Source organism: Atta colombica, unplaced genomic scaffold (genome assembly GCF_001594045.1).
Source record: "Atta colombica isolate Treedump-2 unplaced genomic scaffold, Acol1.0 scaffold53, whole genome shotgun sequence".
Taxonomy (NCBI): Eukaryota; Metazoa; Arthropoda; class Insecta; order Hymenoptera; family Formicidae; genus Atta; species Atta colombica.
This window is the reverse complement of record NW_017259543.1, coordinates 501,237-515,890: the sequence shown is the minus strand read 5'-3', so window position 1 is coordinate 515,890 and position 14,654 is coordinate 501,237. Positions and strand designations below refer to the sequence as shown.

General features: G+C 33.2%; 1 protein-coding gene across 1 annotated transcript in view; it reads right to left on the bottom strand.

The window, feature by feature from the left end:
- The window catches only part of LOC108691860, a 46,765-nt gene extending 32,621 nt beyond the window's left edge, over positions 1-14,144 (bottom strand). The window contains exon 1 of the mRNA XM_018199796.1: positions 13,914-14,144. The gene's annotated coding sequence lies outside the window, so the exon portion shown is untranslated. The remainder of the gene's footprint in view (positions 1-13,913) is intronic.
- Positions 14,145-14,654: the final 510 nt, after the last annotated feature.

The following is a 14,654-nucleotide window of genomic DNA, read 5'->3' as shown; positions in this document are numbered from 1 at the left end:
CTCTCTCTCTCTCTCTCTCTCTCTCTCTCTCTCTCTCTCTCTCTCTCTCTCTTTCTCTCTTTATATATCCATCTCGCTTTATTCAATCTTTCGCCCTCGCGCCTCATTGGCCGAGGGATAGAAAAACGAGAAATGATTGACACCGTTCTCTGTGTGAAAGAGTGAGAAAAAGTAAGAAAAGAGAAAAACAGGAAGGTGTAAAAAGGGAGAAAAAGAGAAAAAGAGAAAGAGAGAGAGAGAGAGAGAGAGAGAGAACGAGACGAGATGAGGAATGGTGGAGAAAGGGGATCCTCTCGGGAGAGAAAGATAGAGAACGACTTCTAATTATTCTGCATTCGTATCTCTAGTAGACTTTATTCTAGCGAAATTATGAGTGAGTAATTATTGTATATACTGTACGTCCGTATAAACTTGAGAAGCTCGTGATATAATAACGAGTAAAATTGTAAAGAAAGAATTAAGGCTTTAGCGTTAATTTACGGCACCGTCATTCCGTGATGATTAATACGAAAATAATAAGTATACATAGCGTGTAATAGAAAGCGATGCGTCATGATTACAACGCGTCTCTGTTATATTTTGGGAGAAGCACTTACGTGCCATAACGTGAATAAAGAGTCAATTACCCTCTAATTTCTATTCCTTGATTGAGACTTCTCTCAATTAAATTATTCAGTTTTTCTATTCCAACTTCGCGTGCTCTTAATATTTTCACTAATCTAATTATACTTGATACAAGATTCGCGGAAGAGATGAATATTTGCAAAGCTTTCGAAAAATCGCAAGAAATATTCACCCACTAAACACTCGCCCGTAAAAGAGATCGTCTCCAGCGACTATCAAAGAGAGGATAAAAAAAAACGCAGACGAGAGGGAGACGCGAAGGTAGCGCATATAAAAAGAACGCATAAATAAGGATGAGTGCACAGAGGTATGGTCGGTACTGCTAATGCACGCCGAATCTGAATATTCAAGTTCAGAAAGCTCAAGAATAAGAAGAAAACTCCCCGGAATCGAGACGACAGAGGAAGAGATGAAGAGAGAAGCGTGAGAGAGTCAAGGAGTCGCGTGGACGAGCGAGAGGAATGATCGGCATTCGCGCGTATATACTGGGTGCGTGCGTAACCGGCTGCGCGCCAGTCTGTGTGCGCGTCTCCGAGTGCATTAGAGAATGAGAGGGAGGAGAGGGGTGGAGGACGGAGAGGAACGGGGATGAGGCGGCGTGCGCGAGAAGGTAGGAGGGGGCGAGGGAGGACGGAGGCGCAGCAATAACGAGCGAGCGAGAAGGGGAGGGTGGCGCGGCGCAGTAGAACAAGAGGGGAAGGATCAATGCCGGTTGCCAGGACAACCACGGCACCTGATCTTCCTTCCATCCATCCTGGGAGTACTTCTCGCTCGGTCCGAGACCTCGCACACCGCGACGGCGCCGAAGGGGGACACCTAAGCCGAGGACTCCGGGGGTCCCTCGCGAAGGACCTGCGAGAGCGAAGGGGACGATTCGCGCGTGAGGACTCGCGATTTCGACCTGCCTCCTCTCTCCCCCTCGCGCGATCCTAAGGTCAGTATGCTGTCGGACTTGACACGGATTCAACATCGTTCCCCGTGCGATTATAGATTTTTCATTCTGATGAATTTCGATCGAGCGAGAAAGTCGAATCTGTTCCTAACACACTTTGTCCGAAGGACATCCGGAAAACATACTTAGAATGTTCTGGAACATCCTCAGAATGTTCTCTGGATATCTCTTTAGGACGTCCCCTTGGAGATTTGTGCTGTGGGTTTTCCATTCTGATGAATTTCGATCGATCGAGAGAGTCGAATCTGTTCCTAACACACTTTGTCCGAAGGACATCCGGAAAACATACTTAGAACGTTCTGGAACATCCTCAGAACGTTCTCTGGATATCTTTAGGACATCCCTTGGAGATTTGTGTTGTAAGGATTAAGGATTAAAATTTATGGGAGAGTCGGTGCGGAAGTTGGGCAAAGCTCGTTGACTCGAAACTCGGCGAACGTTCAGCAAGATTCAATGGAGAATCGGCGGGAAGAGAAAAAGTTGAAATATATCGAGCTTCGTAGAGAATTCATGGAAATTGGCAAAACTTGCTAGGAAATTAACGTAGATTACTGAGGGATGCCAGAGAAAGCAGGATTGCACGAAACGTCATCATGCGTACATTGACAAACTCTCGAGCGCCAAAATTAGATAGACTACGAGCTGAAATAAAATTTTGACAGGAAAATATTTGAGAGGGAAGGGAAGGAAACGAGAGAGAGAGAGAGAGAGAGAGAGAGAGCTGCTTCCGGGCCGACCGGAAATTCTCCCTCGGAAATTCGGCGCGATCGATTTTCGCTCGAGGAACGATCAATATGCCGGGGAGGCGGAGGACCTGCGGGGAGGAAGAGAGGGAGAGGTAAAGTGGGTGGCAAAAGTATTCATTGTTTCGAGGAGACACGACGCGCGCGTGTTCCTGCGCGTCGGCCGACCAACGGCGCGAGTTTTGGCGGGTCGATGCGCCATTGTGTTGCCTTGGTTGCATTCGCTTTGTTTCCGTCCTCCTCTCTCTTCCTCTCTTTTTCTCTCTCTCTCTGATTTGTTCATCTCATTTCCTCTCGTCCTCTCCTCTACACACTATGCGTTTTGCTCGTTTCGATGTGTTTTGTGTCCGTGTTTTCGTACCCACGCACTCACGGATCGGGAGTACGCTCGCGCGGAATGATTCGCGGGGGCCACGGCCGAATTTGCGGTGCGTCATCCCGATGTAAACACCCGCGAAATTTCCGATAAAGAAGTTACATAAATATAAGGATGTGCTATAATTCTTATAGAGTCTTGATAGAGTCTGATCTCGAAAGAAAATTAACCCTTTGCGACAAGTTAAACGTTAAAAACATAGTCGATTTTAATCGTGAATTTTAGTAGATAAATTTAAATTGTCACAATTAAATAAATTCTCACACACACACACACACACACACAATTCGACTTTTATAATATTAAAAATTTATTGTTAAAGCTTGCACAAGTATTGCAAGAGTTTTGTCAGTCAGAGATTTTTATACAGTCCGAAATAATATAAAAGACACAATAATATAAAAGAAACTCAAAAGACTCAGATTGCTGATAGAAGGTACAAAATTTCGAGGAGAATTAAGATGGGAAAAGAGAGTACAACTTTCACTTTTTCGTAACCGTTCGGTTATTCTTTTATTTTTTCATGTTCTTATACTTTTCTGGAAATCGAAAATTATCCTGATAATATCTGCTGATAATGCTGCACTCGAGAAAAAAATTATTAAATTGATACATTAAAATTAAAAAAAATCCTTATTCACATCGTTATGAAATCACTGTTAATTATTCAATCATTTAAAAACTAATTCAAAGTTGGATCAATAACTTTCTGAATTCGTAATGATATGAATAACGATTTTATTTCAATATTAGCAATTTTTTCTTGAATAGTGTCATTATGATAATTTTTAGTTTCCGCAAAGTAAAAACAATAAAAATGTAGAAATAAAACGATCGTCGAACGATCACGAAAAAAATTATACTCTTCTTCCAAGAAAAATACAATTGCAATTTTTTATACTTGCAACGAATTAATTAATAATTCTAAAGTGCAAAAAATGTGTTGTAACAATAAAATTTATTTTTCTTTTAATATAACATTCCATTAAATAAGAGAAGGGAACGAAATTGACGAGTATGATTCGCAAAAGCCACAGCGAATTATTTGCGATGTGCCATTTCAATGCAAATCATTGAAAATCAGAAAAAGCGAAAAATATGTGATTTCCATGAAACTCACATCAACGAATTCTTTCTGTTAAAAATTAATTTTGTAGGGAAAATTTTATTAGAAAAGGAAAAGAGCAAGAGAAGGAAAAGGAAGAAAAAAAATTGGTTAAAAATAAAAAAAGAGAAAACGGAAACAATATGGGTTCTTAACTCACCAAGAAAGCGTGTTTTTTGTGACATTTAAAGGAACATATATGTCTCTTTGGGACTCATTCAATTATTCTTTTTATTATTCGTTCGTTTTTAGAAGAAGTTTTAAAATTTTCAACTATATCAGAAAAAAAATTGCAATACTTGAACTTAGTACAAATACAGTACGATAATTAGCATACATGAATAGAACAAATAACATGTTAAAAATAAGAATTATTCTAAATCATTATACTATTTAAAAATTAGGGAAATATTCCAGAGTTGTGAGAATCCATATGTTCCAGTTACGAGTAAAAGACATTTTCGACGATCGAAAATCCAAATCTTGGCACAGAAATGAAAATGCTAAGCCAATATAACGTTCGAATATGTGAACATTATCACTTTGTGATAATAAACTGGTCAATTTTAACGAAATTACCATGTTATTAGCGCTCAAGAACAGATAAGAAATTATCTTGGTTCCCTCTTTTCTTCTCCATCACCCCTTCGGTTCCTCTCTCTCCTCTCTTGATCAGGAAAACGATCTACACATCAACGAGATAACCTAGTAATCGACTAGTCACAGCAACAGCAGCAGCTTCTTCGACGAACCAGTTTCACCTCCCACACGAGCGGTCAATGCTGCTCCGACATCTATTTTTTTCTTTCATTCATTTTCTATTCTCGTGTACTGCAACTCAAGCGAACGTTGTAAACGAACAATGATTCATCGTGGAGCCAGCGTCGACGTCGTGACGTATCCAAATATATAATACATGACGTATCTCCCTTACAATCCCATCCCTTCGTCTCTACTGCGTTATTTCTTAATGTCATTCGGTCGGTCGATTCATAGACGATTTCGCCTTGAAGAAAATTGTTCATTCAGAAGTAAAGATAAACGGTGATACCAGACGTCACGTATTATTTAATTGATTTCAGGTAGATCTTATTTTCCAAATCTTTAATCCAAGATTTTTCATAAAGATATTTATAACATTGAAAAGTAATAAGCTGACTGCAGAAAATGTGCGATTAGAGAAAAATACGATTAGAGATAAAAACGAATCGCCCGATGTAATAATTCTGTTTTAAAATTAATTAATGAATTGTGTTTTGAAATTATCATTTATTAAATGTATGTCGTATGATATGAAAAGTAACACTTTATCACTCAGCTTTTAAAATAAATTATGTGTGTGTTGTTTATGTATGTGTGTGATTTGAAGATTATTTTTAAAGTCCATTTCTAAAATAATATCTTATTACTACAAGATATACTCAATTAACATTTAAATACTAAAACATATGATTACATTAATACTAAATTTCTTCTCAAAACTTGTTGTATTAAAATAATATAAGCTATCAATGAATCTACATTGATAAAAAATTATGTATTAATGGCATTCTAATTAAAAATAATCTTGTTAATTCACAATAACAATATTAATAAAACAAATCTGCCATGTTCTTGTTTTAAGAAAATATTATTTATTTTAAATATTACTTGTTTCATTAATTACGAATTGAACATTAATTCAATAATTCAATAAATTAATATTCTTTGGAATTAACAAGGTTATTCTTAACTAGAATCACTAATACATAATTTTTGTCAATGTAGATTCATTGATAGCTTATATTATTTTAATAACAAGTTTTAAAAAGATACTGTTAGTTAATGTAATCATAAATTTCAGTATTTAAATGTTAATTAAGTATAATATTCTATTAGATATAATATTCTAGTAGATAGTAAGATGTTATTTTAAAAATGGACTTTAAAAAAATAATCTTCAAACCACACATACATCAATTTATATAATGCTGTTAATACATTTTTTTCATATACGTAACATTATTAATTTATTTTGTTGTGTAAAATATCTAAAATAAAGATTTAATTTTTTCTTCAAATCATTTTTTAAATTATGATTTTTATTAACTATTTCTCACTTTCTTTCCACGGAAACCTTTAAATTCATATAATATAGTGTGTGTTTAAGAAACGATGGCGCAAACCCAGAATATCGATAACAAAACAAGTCCTTATTCGACTGATATCAATTCCACTGATAAGACGATGACGTATCGTGTCCTCCATGTATAAACGATACATATATGTATAATGCTACAAACTTCAAAATTCAAGCAGCTATAACTTCGTTAAAAATAAACAAAATTTAAATTTAAAAAAGGGGATTTTTTTACCTTAAAATCTCTGCTTCGAAAGATCACTATGCAATTTGAGTTTCTATATGTTTGATAATTTGTACTCATAGAAATCTACAAGTTAGACAAAATGAGAAATTTTCTTTTCATTTTGTGGGCCTATCATGTGTCCAAAAAAAACTTGTCGAGTTTCTAACGTAAACATTTTTCCCTATTTTTCTACAAAATAATTTTTCAAACGTTCGTAAAATTTTTTGTTACTAAGTTATTGCGGATTAAATAAAAAGAACATTTTGATTCCTCATCAACTAAAAATCATCAAATTAAAATTTAAAAAACGGACTCTTAAAGAAACGCTGAAACGTTGTTTTGTCGAATAATATAATTGCTAATTTAAAAAAGAAACATGTAGACATAATACAAATAAAGTAGGGCTACGAACTTTTTTGTTCTAATCCAATAATACATTTGTGTGATCGAATTCGGAAACTTTGACGAAATTAATCATTTTTTTTCTTTCGTTCTTTCATCTTTTTTTTATTCAACACGACGGACAACGCGTTCTTTATTCCCTCAGTCGTCGATAACTTCATCAGTCGGCGCACCTTGACCCATTCCGTCAGTCATTTCGTTCGCTTATGCTCGCCGGGATAACCTCCGATTGCAAATTAACCGAAGGATTTGATTCTCATTGTAAAAAAACACGCCGAGTTTTTACACTGTGCGAGTACTTAAATTTATGTCTTAAGATCGTCAATTGAGTCCAATTCGTCTATGCCTAATTGATAAGATTTAGCAACAATTGGACGCCATCCGTAAGAGATCGAAAGATAGGATCTGAAAAATCTAATCAGTTGAGTTAAGAAACGAGAACGAAGCAAAAAAGAGACCTTCATAACTTCGTTAATACGACTTTTCGTCGTACAAAAATAACGACGTGCATCGATTTAATTCGTGTTCTTTTTATAATTTTTGAAACTACACATTGCGATCAAATTTCTGAACTCGGTCAATAATGTCGACAAAATTATATCCAGTTTTCATCGCGTTGCGAGATTGACGTTTCTAATTTAATATTTCTATTTCCCTAATCTTTTCAGACTTTTCTCTTGATTCTATTCTCTCCTCTTTCTTTTCTTTCTCTAAAAATTCATTGTAAGGAAAAAATCGGAAATGTATATATATATATATAATTCTTATCGGAATATTTATATAAGCACTGAAAAAAAAAATCAGGTTGCACTAATTGGAATTTTTATTAAAAATGGACAAGCCGAAATTTTTTCTAAATGAATATATTATAATTCTTAATTGTAAAAAATAATAGAATTTCGATTAATATGATTAGAATTTTCTGATTCATTCATTTTCAAATAGAAACTTTTCTCAGTGTGATATTAAAAATTATATTTATACAATAAAAAACATTTTATACTTGTGTTAAAATTGATTCTTGTTAAATTTTTCATATAATTAAGTGTTAATTTAATGTGATAAAAGTTATTCGGAAATGTATGTTAAATTGATATTTAAGACTTCTTAATGTTAAAATAATAATTTTTTATAAGTAAATAAAAAAATAACATAAAAATAATGTAGTTTTAAAACGTAAATTTTAAGGTAATGAATAAAAGATTAAATGAACACAAACATGTATATGTGTTAATTTAATATATTATAAATGTTAATTTTACTGAGGAAATATGTGCTCTTATTTGTTTCAAAATTATGTCAAAGTATTATTATTATTAATTTTTATTATTAATTTTTACATGTTTGTATTATTAGATGCTTCTATGTTTGTATTATTTTCTAACATTTTTATCAGGTATAAAATTAATGTAAAAGTTTAGACTCTTCAAAACACATGAAATATTATATTAAATTTAATATAAATTTTTCAACTATGTAAACTTCATTTATCCTCATTTTATTCATCGTACAATACAATATTTCTCTTTTCGTCTTATGATTTTAATTATGATTATAAATTATAGTATTTACAAGCATTTAAATAATTTTCCAGATATGAGTATATTTTTTATTTGAATATAAATAGTAATTACGAGCATCTAGATAATTTTCTAGCTGTGAGAAGTTATGCTTCGCGCGTGATGAAAGATACGCTATCTCGTGTAGGCGCATTTCAATCGCTGCGGGCCGATTTTGCGACATACATACGTCACAAACGTTACCTGTGAGATAAGCATGCCGGAAGTGCGTCAGAACCCGTTATACTTCTCACGTAAGGTCACACGCGACGTGTGACAAACCGGAAAATTTTCCTGCTTGTTCGATTTGAGCAGTTCACGATTTTGAATTACTCAAATTATTTCGGGCAAAAAGAATATAAAATGATTATTCAATTCAGAATAGAGCCTTTTTTAAATTTGGATTTTTTTGCGACAACTTGATAAAAACTTGGTTGTAACTCTGACAGATAATTAATCGAGGGAGTCGACTTCATGTATTCAACAGTACAATACGTTGACTGCTCTATTTAGATAATAGAATATACAGATACTTTCTTTCAGCAGAGATCCACACAATGGATTATGTTTTGAAGCTAAAAGCTTTTTTGTGGATGTGTGATGATGACATAATAAAACAGATATTATAAATCACTACTAATTCTTTTCAGAACTAAAATCATAAGCTCTTTTTACGGATTTGATTATACATTTGTGATGTCGAAAGATCCAAAAATCTATATTAGAAATAAATAGTTAAAAAGAAAGATTGATTACTGTCAGAGTCACAATAAAGATTTTTAAATTCGGAAAAGACCCTATTCTGAATAATTACTAAGTATAATGATGAGAACTCTTCTAAAATGTAATCGGATTGATAAAAACGTCCGTTACAATAATTATTCAAAAGTTGAACCATAATATTAATATTTCTCGCAATATGTTTCTCGTAGATTTATAATTAATATAGTTATTATCATAAATAATATTAACTTGATGATAATCATGTAATAATACGATATTTTATGAATAGTAATCGATATTTTATGAATAGTAATCGATTCACACAAAAACATATAGAGGCAAAATGTATAAAATTTATAAAATTAAAATTTATAAAAAATTTTAATCCTATGGAATTAATATTGAAATCTGCAACATAATTACTGATAGATCTGTAAGATTCATTTAATTTATATTACTTAAAAGGCACTATTTAATTTTAACAAACCAAAATAGCATAAAGCACCTGTATGTAAGAAGAATAAATGCTATTGTGTATTTTAGTATAATAAGAATAATTTAAATTTGCAAATTGTAAAGAGAACTTTTGATAAGAATTTTTAACAAGGAGATTTATTGAATAAGATGAATAAACTCCTGTCAGCTCTGAAAAGTTAAGCATTAGATCTCGTTCGAAAATGTTATTAACATTTCTTTATTCTATGTTATACATATATCAGTCGCTGTTTGCTCGTTAAAATGTTCTTTTAAAATGCGAAGGAAAAATGTATTCATTGTCAGATTAAAGTTGAGATTAAAATAAATAAATCAATGTCAAGACACTCTTAACATTACACTTTGTAAAATATTGAATTCTACATACATTTCGTTTTGTTAAGTATCGTAATATTGCTTGTGACTGCGTACGTTAAGAGCAACATGCTGGGAAGAAAGAAACAACAGAAGAAACGGTTTTTATTATAGATCAGGTTATATCGATCCTTTTGATATCGATACAATAATTTTACACAACAAAGCGTTCAGGGTAAACCCTACTACCGTTATTACATTTATTATTTACACGATCGCGGTGCGTACACACGCGAATTACTATGCGCCTACATTTTCCACGGAGCACGTGTTTACCTCGTATGTGACAAATATGCGACCGTCCACGTGCATCAACGTGACGGATGTGGTGGCCGGAACGCAATGTGGGGCACAATAAGGACAGCGACTTGCGAAACTCGCACAGGTTTTGCATTGCACTTACGTTGATTTTAAAATACTTCTTTTATTACACATTTATTGCTTGTATGTCCCACAATTTATTTATAGAAAGTTGAAAACTGCGACAAATATTTGGACAAATCTATAGCTCACCGGATACTTTAATTTTCAAACGTGTTGCACGTAATCGTGAAATATCTATATGAAGAACATGTTTTAATATAATAAGAAAAAAAAAAGTACAATTATTATAGTTTAACTATAATTTATAGTCATTCTTGCTGACAATTAAAAAACTATATTTGAATAATAATTGTATATTTATATATATTGATGATAATGATTTAATAATGTGATATTTTGAATAATAATCAGTGGATTCAAAGGCATATAAAATATAAAATTCACAAAAATTGTTATTGCACACAGAAAAATATTCTATTGCTAAGAAAAGCGATTACTCAATTTACTTTTTTTTTTAAGTAATTATTATCTTTAATGAAGAATATTTTCTTGATGATAATCTTAAAATATATTTGTCACAAATTTTAAAAAACAAAGCAAAACAAAAATTTATTTTCTATTGAAAAATATTTTTTATAAAATTGATTGAGGGAGCGACTTAACAAGCAAATCGAATTTGTTTTAATAATCTTAATTGAAGTATTAAACTTATTAGGATTCAAAATATACATATTTTGAATAAATTTAATGTTTGTGATTAATTTATGCTACATTTACAGAGATATAAATTTTTTTAATACTTCAAACAAGTCATTAATTGCATAGAGTATATATTTTTCTTTTCTATGTGTAAGAATTCTACCGCAATCTTTATATTATGTTATTATTCTAATCAGACTATGACTTAACTAACAACAGGCTCAGCCAAATATTTCCGAATTTCTTGACACTTGCCAATTGGCTTGCGAGTTTTCTATCATTTTGTTTGCAACTAGCCGCCTCGGAGAGCACATAGTAGAATCATTTACATACATATACTTATTATTAAGTAGCGAGCACATTTCGATACCAGTCCACTAATATTATAATGAATACTACATATATCTACTTTATACTGTTTGAAATTGTTGCTTTATTTCACAGAAGAATTCCGATAACCTTATCGATCAAAAATCAACAACAATTATTAAGCAACAGATTCATTTCATGTTTGCGAGGACAACCTCATAATTATATACAAAACGCAAAATATAAATTTATGCTTATGAAAAGATATTAAAAAATATCGTTGCATAGTTTGATTAATATCGTTTAGCGACCAAAAAAGCGAGAAAGATATTAATTTTATAAATTCCGACAATATTGATCGAGAATTATTTCGGGCGCTCGAAGCTACTTTGCAGAGGCGAAACAGATGTATCGCAGGTTTGAAAGAGAAAAGGGGAATCCGTACCGATGGGACCAAGGTGTACAGACGAAACAACCAGCATCCTGGTCTGCAAAACAAGCTTTCTCGCTCCAGAAAATATCACTTTCAAAGTTTCTACTTACAATAGTAACGTCGACGCAAATAATTCACTTATTTCATAATTTAAAACCGTTCAATACACGAGAGATATACGAGAGAAATCAATCGAGTTAGCATCGAAGCGCAATATTTTTTTAATTAATTTTGCGATTTCAATTTGTACTCAAAATATCATGCATAATAATACAGGAACAATAAGATATATTTTTTTTTTATTCAAGAGTTTTTTTCCTATAAATTTATATGTTTTCTGTTAATGAATAAGTAAATCAATAAATCTCAAGGATACGAGAGTCTTTAAGGAAGGATGATAACGCTTAACATATCGCATCATCATATCACCTGTCGCTATCCTTTTCCCTTTCCTTTCGTTTTCTCCTGTTGCTTATAGTTTACTTTCTAATTGCATGTAATAGTACGTGCTGCAGTGTTTTGGTTCGTATTCACTCATTCAGATATCCAACAAGGCACTTGACCCATTGTGCTCAATATTATTAACAGAACGCAAATCTCCAGACATTTTCCATTTATTTATTCATATAGCTATGCAATAGATAGGCAAAATAAATCAATCACTCGAAAAAAAATGATAAAAAATGGTCGAATAAGTCAGAGAAATTTTTTCAATTTAGACAATCGAGTGATCGAGAATTTTTTAAATTTATTGATTCCAATAAAGAGAAAATTTCTGTTTGAGTGGCACAAGTTTTCACGTTCTTCTTGTAAAATTCGATAAGTTCGCATAAATATCTTCAAGCAATTTAATTTTGCTTTTTCTTACGTGACGTTTAAAATATTGTAAACAGACGCATAAAGGCGGTTCGCGCTATCGGTTAGTTGACGTATTTACTTATACATGCATATATGTATAGATACTAGCTTCATATGCCTGTTTATCTTAAGTGTTAAAACACTTTCGCGCGAGTGTACTTCTCCGTATTATTTATCAATCTAATTTCAGCAGTATAAACTCAAAATAATACTTGTGACAAATTCGAGGCGCCAAGCTGGCACCGCATGAATATTTCTCTACTTCAAAATCATCAATAAAAAAGCTTGCTTGTTCCGAGATACTTTCCTACTTCGAAATCATCAATAATCAATACGCTTTCTTACTGCGAGACATTTTCTTATTCCAAATTTATCAATAACAAGAGATTTCTTGCACCAAGATATTTTTCCACTTCAAAATTATCAATAAAAAAAGCTTTCTTATTCCGAGATATTTTTCTACTCCAAAATCAACAATAAACAAAGTTTTCTTATTTAAAGATATTTTTCAAAATTATCAATAAAAACAGTCTTCTATTGCTTCAAAATACTTTCCTATTCCAAAATCATTAATAAGGAAAACTTTTTTACTCCAAAATTAATAAACGGAGTTTTCTTATTCCAACATATTTTATATCAATTAAAATTCAATAAGGACAGTTTTCTTGCTTCAAGATACTTTCTTATTTCAAAATCAATAAAAAAAACTTTCTTGCTTCGAGAAACTTTTTTACTCCAAAAGCAACAATAAACAGAGATTTTTTTTTGCTCGATGTTTTCTAATATCGATTTTCTAATATATTCTTATAGATTCTAATATAGATTTTCCAAAATCATCAATAAGGATAGTTTTTTTGCTTTAAAATATTTCCTTATTTCAAAATCATCAGTAAAGAAAGTTTCTCTGAAATATTTCCCTGCTCCAAAATAAATAGAAAGAACTGTTTTGCTTCAAGATACTCCAAAATCAACAATAAACAGAGCTTTTTTACTCCGAAATTTTTCCACTTCAAAATCATCGTTAAGGACAGTTTTCTTACTCCAAGGTACTTTTCTATACTGAAAATTCATCAATCATTACGAGTCTTCTTTCCTGCTTCAAAAAGTGTTGCTCCAAGATCCTAATGAGGAAGTCTCTTTCGCACACACAACAGCGAGAAAGCGAGATAAGGCGTAATATATTTAACTATTCAGCGATTATTGCAAACTCTCTTATCCCTATAAACAGCCTTTTTTTCCTGTTACTTATCTTACCGAACAATCGAAGAGCTGTTGCCAACCGAATGTCTATCCGTGCTTGCACCTGCCCGGGTCCTGAGCGTATTTTTCGCAAAGCGGCGCAGCGAGAAATGTCTTCAGCCACTTTATATTGCAAATAACAGTATCTAGACAGTTAACATCATATCTTTAACAACACTTCTTTTTCTCTCTCTTTCTCTCTCTCCCTCTTTCATTTCTCTCTCCTTCTCCCACCTCGCTCCTCTCTCTCGCACTCTCTCGTCGAAACAGTGGCTACGTCATCAAGAACGTGGAGTTCTAACTTCGAATAAATCTTTCTGGTCTAAATCCCTCGGAAATAAAACGAAGAAGTGAAGAAAACGAACGGACTCACCGGTTCGCCGACGAGCGTCACATTTCCAAACTGCTCAGGATGTTGCTGACTAACACCTTCTTCCTCGTCGTCGTGATTGTGATGATAATCGTCGTGCTGGCGGTTTTTTCCACCTCCCTCCAACACTCCAGAGTAATCCAACTCAGGCTGGGATTATGATCTTTCTCTGGAGTGATATCACTGCGCCGCGGCGGACAAAGCCATCTTGAAGAGGGCATGCACGCACAAACAGCACAGCCTGCCTCTGATCGCGACGGTCAGGTCCTCTTGCCAGGAGGCGGCTGAATGAGAATACAGCGCGGTTGAAGCATTTGCTACGATGGCGCCACAAGTCGACTATTACTTCCGCCATTGTTGCCGCCTTCGTCACTATCGCTCCATCGTTCCAGGTTGTAGCCACTACCGTTGCTTCACTGATGCTTCTATCGCAGTTGCTACTGCTCGATTGTCTCAGTATTGACTGTGATGATCACCAATGACTGGGTAATAAAATCTGACGAATCTTTATAAACCTTCCACGAAACACTAAAATACTGACGCTGGCGAAATACGCTTTCAGGATTCAAAAAATTTTGAAACAATGGCGATGGGGATTGGACAGTCAGGTGATTTGACGAGAAGCTTTCTATAATCGGCAAGCAGCGCTACTTCAGGCGGCAGCTTTGAAATTGCAGATAGTTTAGATTCTCGACAATCTACTCTATAATTGATGAAGATGAAATAGAACGTAGATTTTATAGT